This window comes from Carassius auratus, chromosome 14 (assembly GCF_003368295.1).
Source record: "Carassius auratus strain Wakin chromosome 14, ASM336829v1, whole genome shotgun sequence".
Taxonomy (NCBI): domain Eukaryota; kingdom Metazoa; phylum Chordata; class Actinopteri; order Cypriniformes; family Cyprinidae; genus Carassius; species Carassius auratus.
In genome coordinates this window covers 17,083,439-17,092,009 of record NC_039256.1, presented here as the reverse complement: position 1 = coordinate 17,092,009, position 8,571 = coordinate 17,083,439, and the positions used below count along the sequence as shown (strand labels likewise).

Genomic DNA, 8,571 nt, shown 5'->3' with positions numbered 1-8,571 from the left:
TGTGTCCAAACTTTTGGTCTGTACTGTACATTAAATAGATATAAAAATAAAATATAAAATAGGTAAATATAAATAGTGTTCTTTATAAGTGGATAGCATGTTCTATTCCACTAAATCAGAAAGATGTATTTTAATGTTGTTTCAATAACATTTTTTTTTTCAGGTACCTTTATTTGTAATTGCATAGACATAAAACCATACATTGTTGACAAGGATTGTGCTATATGTAGTGAAGTGAAGTAAAGCAACATGGATGGTGAAGTATAATAATAACAAATACTTGAATTTGTGGAGTTTATCCCATCCACATGCACCTGGCATATACTTTGTATATTTACACATACTCCTGTCATTGGGTCAACAGTGTTATGGTTTATGTCTATCCTTTTATGTTTTTTGTAAGCATAATGAACTCTTAACTCTACTTATCACAATTTTGTTAGTTTGGGACTTAGTCTGTCTTTCATACTTTGTCATTTGACCTATATTTGTCTCACATTTTGATTACATAAGTTCACCGTGGTGTGCTAATTATTTCATTTGTTCTGTCTACGTTACGTTCTTGTCCTTTTAGTTTGACTTTGTCGGGAAATGTTTTAGACCTCATGACTGCTATCTGTGGATACCCTTTTCCTATTTCATGTGGGAATAAATACCTTCTGATCTTCTCCTATGTGCACCTTTTTCTACAACCTAGCTTCAGTGTGAAACTACAAAATATAAGGTTCTTTAAAAGTTTAAGATCTTAAGAACTACCATCACCATGTTTCAAGTAAAACACTTTATTAGTAATATGTAGTAACCAAACCACAATAAAATAAAATAACTATTCACTCATGCAAATTAAATACATGTAATTAATTGAAATAATTAGTAACACTATATTTCAGAGTCTATTAATTAACTAGTTGCTTATAAGTATGCATATTATAGAATATTAGCCATTTATTAGTAGTAAGCACATATTAACAGAGGTGTAAAATACTTGAGTAATTTTACTTGAGGCAGCAAAAGTTGCGTTTCCCCCGCAAAAAAAAAAAGTTTATTTCTTTATTTTTTCTGTTTTGATAGAGCCATTAGCTATGATAAACTGAATGCACAAAATAGTGCAAATAAAATCTGTGATTAAAATTTAAATACTATTAATATTTTTGTGGGACTTTTTTCTCATGAATGTAATTAGTCACAAATAACAATTTATCAATATTTGCTAGGAAAAAACTATAAATGCCCAAAATAAAAATTGAAAAGATTAATTGTCCTTTTAGACAGTGACGCTGAATAGACAACACAAATAAAATGGACTTTAAAAACGTTAACGTTGTTTGTATTAATTCTATGACTCTACTCATTAATTGAACACATTCTAGTATTCTGTTTCGAATATATTTCTAGCCTCTCCATCACATCTTGCTCATCTGTCACAGTCTTATGTCTTTCTGTCACTTTCTTCTGTGAGTGTTGTGTTTGTTTGGTGCCATGTGCTCTCTCCTGTCTTTTTCTGATCCCACCCACCTTGTTACCTCATTATTGTTTAGTTGCTCCACCTGTGTTTCTCAATTGCTCCCGGACTCATTACCTTCACTCCGCACAGCTGTTTCATCCACTCACACACTTACACAAACACACCTGGTGCCCATTGTCAATGAGTATATATTCTCCACTCTCTAACCACTCTGTCAGGCTGTATTAATTGTGAAATGTAAATTGTGATTTGTAAGTGTTCCTGATTACTCGTGTTTTTGCATCTTGGCTGCGTCTGCTCTTGTCTCCGTGATTTGTTTCTGTTTTGTTTTGCCTTGTTGGCCTTTTTGTTCTCATTTATTAAAAAGTAATTTATTCCCTGCACTTGGACCCAGACCCTGTTTTTCTCCACTGCTCCGTTTCTACCACGCCCTGACATCTTCAAAGGGATAGTTCATCCATAAATGAAAATTCTATCACCATTTACTGACCTCTGTCATCCCAGATGCTTATGACTTTCTTTCTTCACATGAACACAAGCAAATAATTTTTATTTTTATTTTGGACATGCAATTCCCTAATAAGCCACTTGGGGTAAAACGAAAGGTTGTGAAAAATGTCCACTGTCCCCTTCTATTGATTGACAGTGGTTTCATGTCTCTGTCTCCCTGCTGTAGAAAGTTATTACAAAAAGAAGGTTTATTTTGGACATGCAATTCCCTTTTCTACCAGTAGGGATAAAAATAAAGGTTGTGAAAAATGTCCACTGTCCCCTTCTATTGATTGACAGTGGTTTCATGTCTCTGTCTCCCTGCTGTAGAAAGTTATTACAAAAAGAAGGTTAATTTTGGACATGCAACTCCCTTTTCTACCAGTAGGGGTAAAATTCAGGGTTGTGAAAAATGTCCACTCTCTCCCTCTACTGATTGACAGTGGTTTCATGTCTCTGTCTCCCTGCTGTAGAAAGTTATTACAAAAAGAAGGTTAATTTTGGACATGCAATTCCCTTTTTTACCAGTAGGGGTAAAAAGAAAGGATGTGAAAAATGTCCACTGTCCCCCTCTATTGCTTGATACTGGTTTCATGTCTCTGTCTCACTGCTGTATAAAGTTATCACAAAAAGAAGGTTCATTTTGGACATGCAGTTCCCTAATCAGCCACTTGGGGTAAAATTAAAGCTTGTGAAAAATGTCCACTCTCTCTCTCTACTAATTGACACTGGTTTCATGTATCTGTCTCAGTGCTGTAGAAAGTTATTACAAAAAGAAGTTTAATTTTGGACATGCAATTCCCTAATAAGCCACTTGGGGTAAAACGAAAGGTTGTGAAAAATGTCCACTCTCCCCCTCTATTGATTGACACTGGTTTCATGTCTATGTCTCCCTGCTGTAGAAAGTTATTACAAAAAGAATGTCAATTTTGGACATGCAATTCCCTTTTCTACCAGTAGGGGAAAAAGAAAGGTTGTGAAAAATGTCCACTGTCCCCCTCTATTGATTGACACTGGTTTCATGTCTCTGTCTCACTGCTGTAGAAAGTTATTACAAAAAGGAGGCTAATTTTGGACATGCAATTCCCTTTTTTACCAGTAGGGGTAAAAAGAAAGGTTGTGAAAAATGTCCACTCTCTCTCTCTACTGATTGACACTGGTTTCATGTCTCTGTCTCCCTGCTGTAGAAAGTTATTACAAATAGAAGGTTAATTTTGGACATGCAATTCCTTTTTCTACCAGTAGGGGTAAAATTAAAGGTTGTGAAAAATGTCCACTCTCTCTCTCTACTGATTGACACTGGTTTCGTGTATCTGTCTCACTGCTGTAGAAAGTTATTACAAAAAGAAGGTAAATTTTGGACATACAATTCCCTAATCAGCCACTAGGGGTAAAATTAAAGGTTGTGAAAAATGTCCACTCTCTCTCTCTACTGATTGACACTGGTTTCGTGTATCTGTCTCACTGCTGTAGAAAGTTATTACAAAAACAAGGTAAAGTTTGGACATACAATTCCCTAATCAGCCACTAGGGGTAAAATTAAAGGTTGTGAAAAATGTCCACTCTCTCCCTCTATTGATTGACACTGGTTTCATGTCTATGTCTCCCTGCTGTAGAAAGTTATTACAAAAAGGAGGCTAATTTTGGACATGCAATTCCCTTTTTTACCAGTAGGGGTAAAAAGAAAGGTTGTGAAAAATGTCCACTCTCTCTCTCTACTGATTGACACTGGTTTCATGTCTCTGTCTCCCTGCTGTAGAAAGTTATTACAAATAGAAGGTTAATTTTGGACATGGAATTCCCTTTTCTACCAGTAGGGGTAAAATTCAGGGTTGTGAAAAATGTCCACTCTCTCCCTCTACTGATTGACACTGGTTTCATGTGTCTGTCTCACTGCTGTAGAAAGTTATTACAAAAAGAAGGATTATTTTGGACATGCAATTCCCTTTTTTACCAGTAGGGGTAAAAAGAAAGGTTGTGAAAAATGTCAACTCTCCCCCTCTATTGATTGACAGTGGTTTTATGTCTCTGTCTCACTGCTGTAGAAAGTTATTACAAAAAGAAGGTTAATTTTGGACATGCAATTCCCTTTTTTACCAGTAGGGGGTAAAAAAAAAGGTTGTGAAAAATGTCCACTGTCCCCCTCTATTGATTGACAGTGGTTTCATGTCTCTGTCTCCCTGCTGTAGAAAGTTATTACAAAAAGAATGTCAATTTTGGACATACAATTCCCTTTTCTACCAGTAGGGGTAAGAAGAAAGGTTGTGAAAAATGTCCACTGTCCCCTTCTATTGATTGACACTGGTTTCATGTACCTGTCTCACTGCTGTAGAAAGTTATTACAAAAAGAAGGTTTATTTTGGACATGCAATTCCCTTTTTACCAGTAGGGGTAAAAAGAAAGGTTGTGAAAAATGTCCACTCTCCCCCTCTATTGATTGACACTGGTTTCATGTCTCTGTCTCACTGCTGTAGAAAGTTATTACAAAAAGAATGATAATTTTGGACATGCAGTTCCCTAATCAGCCACTTGGGGTAAAATTAAAGGTTGTGAAAAATGTCCACTCTCTCCCTCTATTGATTGACACTGGTTTCATGTCTATGTCTCCCTGCTGTAGAAAGTTATTACAAAAAGAATGTCAATTTTGGACATGCAATTCCCTTTTCTACCAGTAGGGGTAAAAAGAAAGGTTGTGAAAAATGTCCACTCTCTCCCGCTATTGATTGACACTGGTTTCATGTCTCTGTCTCCCTGCTGTAGAAAGTTATTACAAAAATAAGGATAATTTTGGACATGCAATTCCCTAATAAGCCACTTGGGGTATAACGAAAGGTTGTGAATAATGTCCACTCTCCCCCTCTATTGATTGACATTGGTTTCGTGTCTATGTCTCCCTGCTGTAGAAAGTTATTACAAAAAGAATGTCAATTTTGGACATGCAATTCCATTTTCTACCAGTAGGGGTAAAAAGAAAGGTTGTGAAAAATGTCCACTGTCCCCTTCTATTGATTGACACTGGTTTCATGTCTCTGTCTCACTGCTGTAGAAATTTATTACAAAAAGAATGATAATTTTGGACATGCAGTTCCCTAATCAGCCACTTGGGGTAAAATTAAAGGTTGTGAAAAATGTCCACTCTCTCCCTATATTGATTGACACTGGTTTCATGTCTATGTCTCCCTGCTGTAGAAAGTTATTACAAAAAGAATGTCAATTTTGGACATGCAATTCCCTTTTCTACCAGTAGGGGTAAAAAGAAAGGTTGTGAAAAATGTCCACTGTCCCCTTCTATTGATTGACACTGGTTTCATGTCTCTGTCTTACTGCTGTAGAAAGTTATTACAAAAAGAATGATAATTTTGGACATGCAGTTCCCTAATCAGCCACTTGGGGTAAAATTAAAGGTTGTGAAAAATGTCCACTCTCTCCCTCTATTGATTGACACTGGTTTCATGTCTATGTCTCCCTGCTGTAGAAAGTTATTACAAAAAGAATGTCAATTTTGGACATGCAATTCCCTTTTCTACCAGTAGGGGTAAAAAGAAAGGTTGTGAAAAATGTCCACTCTCTCCCGCTATTGATTGACACTGGTTTCATGTCTCTGTCTCCCTGCTGTAGAAAGTTATTACAAAAATAAGGATAATTTTGGACATGCAATACCCTAATAAGTCACTTGGGGTAAAACGAAAGGTTGTGAAAAATGTCCACTCTCCCCCTCTATTGATTGACACTGGTTTCGTGTCTATGTCTCCCTGCTGTAGAAAGTTATTACAAAAAGCATGTCAATTTTGGACATGCAATTCCCTTTTCTACCAGTAGGGGTAAAAAGAAAGGTTGTGAAAAATGTCCACTGTCCCCTTCTATTGATTGACACTGGTTTCATGTCTCTGTCTCACTGCTGTAGAAAGTTATTACAAAAAGAATGATAATTTTGGACATGCAGTTCCCTAATCAGCCACTTGGGGTAAAATTAAAGGTTGTGAAAAATGTCCACTCTCTCCCTCTATTGATTGACACTGGTTTCATGTCTATGTCTCCCTGCTGTAGAAAGTTATTACAAAAAGAATGTCAATTTTGGACATGCAATTCCCTTTTCTACCAGTAGGGGTAAAAAGAAAGGTTGTGAAAAATGTCCACTCTCTCCCGCTATTGATTGACACTGGTTTCATGTCTCTGTCTCCCTGCTGTAGAAAGTTATTACAAAAATAAGGATAATTTTGGACATGCAATACCCTAATAAGTCACTTGGGGTAAAACGAAAGGTTGTGAAAAATGTCCACTCTCCCCCTCTATTGATTGACACTGGTTTCGTGTCTATGTCTCCCTGCTGTAGAAAGTTATTACAAAAAGCATGTCAATTTTGGACATGCAATTCCCTTTTCTACCAGTAGGGGTAAAAAGAAAGGTTGTGAAAAATGTCCACTGTCCCCTTCTATTGATTGACACTGGTTTCATGTCTCTGTCTCACTGCTGTAGAAAGTTATTACAAAAAGAATGATAATTTTGGACATGCAGTTCCCTAATCAGCCACTTGGGGTAAAATTAAAGGTTGTGAAAAATGTCCACTCTCTCCCTCTATTGATTGACACTGGTTTCATGTCTATGTCTCCCTGCTGTAGAAAGTTATTACAAAAAGAATGTCAATTTTGGACATGCAATTCCCTTTTCTACCAGTAGGGGTAAAAAGAAAGGTTGTGAAAAATGTCCACTCTCTCCCGCTATTGATTGACACTGGTTTCATGTCTCTGTCTCCCTGCTGTAGAAAGTTATTACAAAAATAAGGATAATTTTGGACATGCAATACCCTAATAAGCCACTTGGGGTAAAACGAAAGGTTGTGAAAAATGTCCACTCTCCCCCTCTATTGATTGACACTGGTTTCGTGTCTATGTCTCCCTGCTGTAGAAAGTTATTACAAAAAGAATGTCAATTTTGGACATGCAATTCCCTTTTCTACCAGTAGGGGTAAAAAGAAAGGTTGTGAAAAATGTCCACTGTCCCCCTCTATTGATTGACACTGGTTTCATGTCTCTGTCTCACTGCTGTAGAAAGTTATTACAAAAAGAATGATAATTTTGGACATGCAGTTCCCTAATCAGCCACTTGGGGTAAAATTTAAGGTTGTGAAAAATGTCCACTCTCTCCCTCTATTGATTGACACTGGTTTCATGTCTATGTCTCCCTGCTGTAGAAAGTTATTACAAATAAATATCAATTTTGGACATGCAATTCCCTTTTCTACCAGTAGGGGTAAAAAGAAAGGTTGTGAAAAATGTCCACTGTCCCCTTCTATTGATTGACAGTGGTTTCATGTCTCTGTCTCCCTGCTGTAGAAAGTTATTACAAAAAGAAGGTTAATTTTGAACATGCAATTCCCTAATAAGCCACTTGGGGTAAAACGAAAGGTTGTGAAAAATGTCCACTCTCTCCCTCTACTGATTGACTCTGGTTTCATGTGTCTGTCTCACTGCTGTAGAAAGTTATTACAAAAAGAAGGTTTATTTTGGACATGCAATTCCCTTTTTTACCAGTAGGGGTAAAAAGAAAGGTTGTGAAAAATGTCAACTCTCCCCCTCTATTGATTGACAGTGGTTTTATGTCTCTGTCTCCCAGCTGTAGAAAGTTATTACAAAAAGAATGATAATTTTGGACATGCAGTTCCCTAATCAGCCACTTGGGGTAAAATGAAAGGTTGTGAAAAATGTCCACTCTCTCCCTCTATTGATTGACACTGGTTTCATGTCTCTGTCTCCCTGCTGTAGAAAGTTATTACAAAAAGGAGGTTAATTTTGGACATGCAATTCCCTTTTTTACCAGTAGGGGGTAAAAGAAAAGGATGTGAAAAATGTCCACTGTCCCCCTCTATGGATAGACAGTGGTTTCATGTCTCTGTCTCCCTGCTGTAGAAAGTTATTACAAAAAGAAGGTTCGTTTTGGACATGCAATTCCCTTTTTTTTACCAGTAGAGGTAAAAAGAAAGGTTGTGAAAAATGTCCACTGTCTCCCACTATTGATTGACACTGGTTTCATGTATCTGTCTCTTTGCTGTAGAAAGTTATTACAAAACGAAGGTTAATTTTGGACATGCAATTACCTTTTTTACCAGTAGGGGTAAAATGAAAGGTTGTGAAAAATGACAACTGTCGCCCTCTATTCATTGACACTGGTTTCATGTCTCTGTGTCCCTGCTGTAGAAAGTTATTACAAAAAGGTGGTTAAATTTGGACATGCAATTCCCTTATCAGCCACTTGGGGTAAAATGAAAGGATGTGAAAAATGTCCACTCTCTCCCTCTATTGATTGACACTGGTTTCATCTCTCTATCTTCCTTCTGTAGAAAGTTATTACAAAAAGAAGGTTAATTTTGGACATGCAATTCCTTTTTCTACCAGTAGTGTTAAAAAGAAAGGTTGTTAAAAATGTCCACTGTCCCCCACTATTGATTGACACTGGTTTCATGTCTATATGCCCTTTATCTAAAAAGCTATTACAAAAACACCTACTGAGCTATAGCAAAAAACGAAGAAAGTTTGCACTTTCCCCACGGTCCCTAACTGAAGGCTCTGCTGAGAGCGTTCTCTCCCGGCTTTTTGCACATTGCCACGGCTTGCACGGGG

The 8,571-nt window shown here is 37.0% G+C and overlaps 1 protein-coding gene across 1 annotated transcript in view; it reads left to right on the top strand.

Moving 5' to 3' along the window:
* LOC113113858 (RING finger protein 44) overlaps positions 1-8,571 on the top strand; it is a 1,123,463-nt gene that overhangs the window by 1,102,025 nt on the left and 12,867 nt on the right. The gene's annotated exons all lie outside the window — the stretch shown is intronic.